This window comes from Penaeus monodon, chromosome 23, assembly GCF_015228065.2.
Source record: "Penaeus monodon isolate SGIC_2016 chromosome 23, NSTDA_Pmon_1, whole genome shotgun sequence".
NCBI lineage: Eukaryota > Metazoa > Arthropoda > Malacostraca > Decapoda > Penaeidae > Penaeus > Penaeus monodon.
This window is the reverse complement of record NC_051408.1, coordinates 19711400-19711671: the sequence shown is the minus strand read 5'-3', so window position 1 is coordinate 19711671 and position 272 is coordinate 19711400. Positions and strand designations below refer to the sequence as shown.

General features: G+C 37.5%; 1 protein-coding gene across 1 annotated transcript in view; it reads left to right on the top strand.

Moving 5' to 3' along the window:
- LOC119587878 (trypsin-1-like) overlaps nt 1–272 on the top strand; it is an 8904-nt gene that overhangs the window by 6328 nt on the left and 2304 nt on the right. The window lies entirely within an intron of this gene.

Below are 272 nucleotides of genomic sequence, written 5' to 3'. Positions count from 1 at the left end.
GTTAAACTTATTAGCAATTGCTTCAATATAGTATAGAAAGAGGTGCCGTACAAGAAAAAAATCACAGAAAGTCCTTTATGTCTAAGCGTCAAAATAAGTTAATGTTAAGTTATCCTTAAGATAATCTCGAATGGCGAAGTTGCAAGTCGTAAGCGGTCAAGCGTTCCAGACACACACCTGTGGAAATCTGAAACACGATAACCAAGAGGTAGAGAAACTGGAAAGAGAACAGATAAATGGACATATAGGTAGACAGATAGGTGGAGATCGTT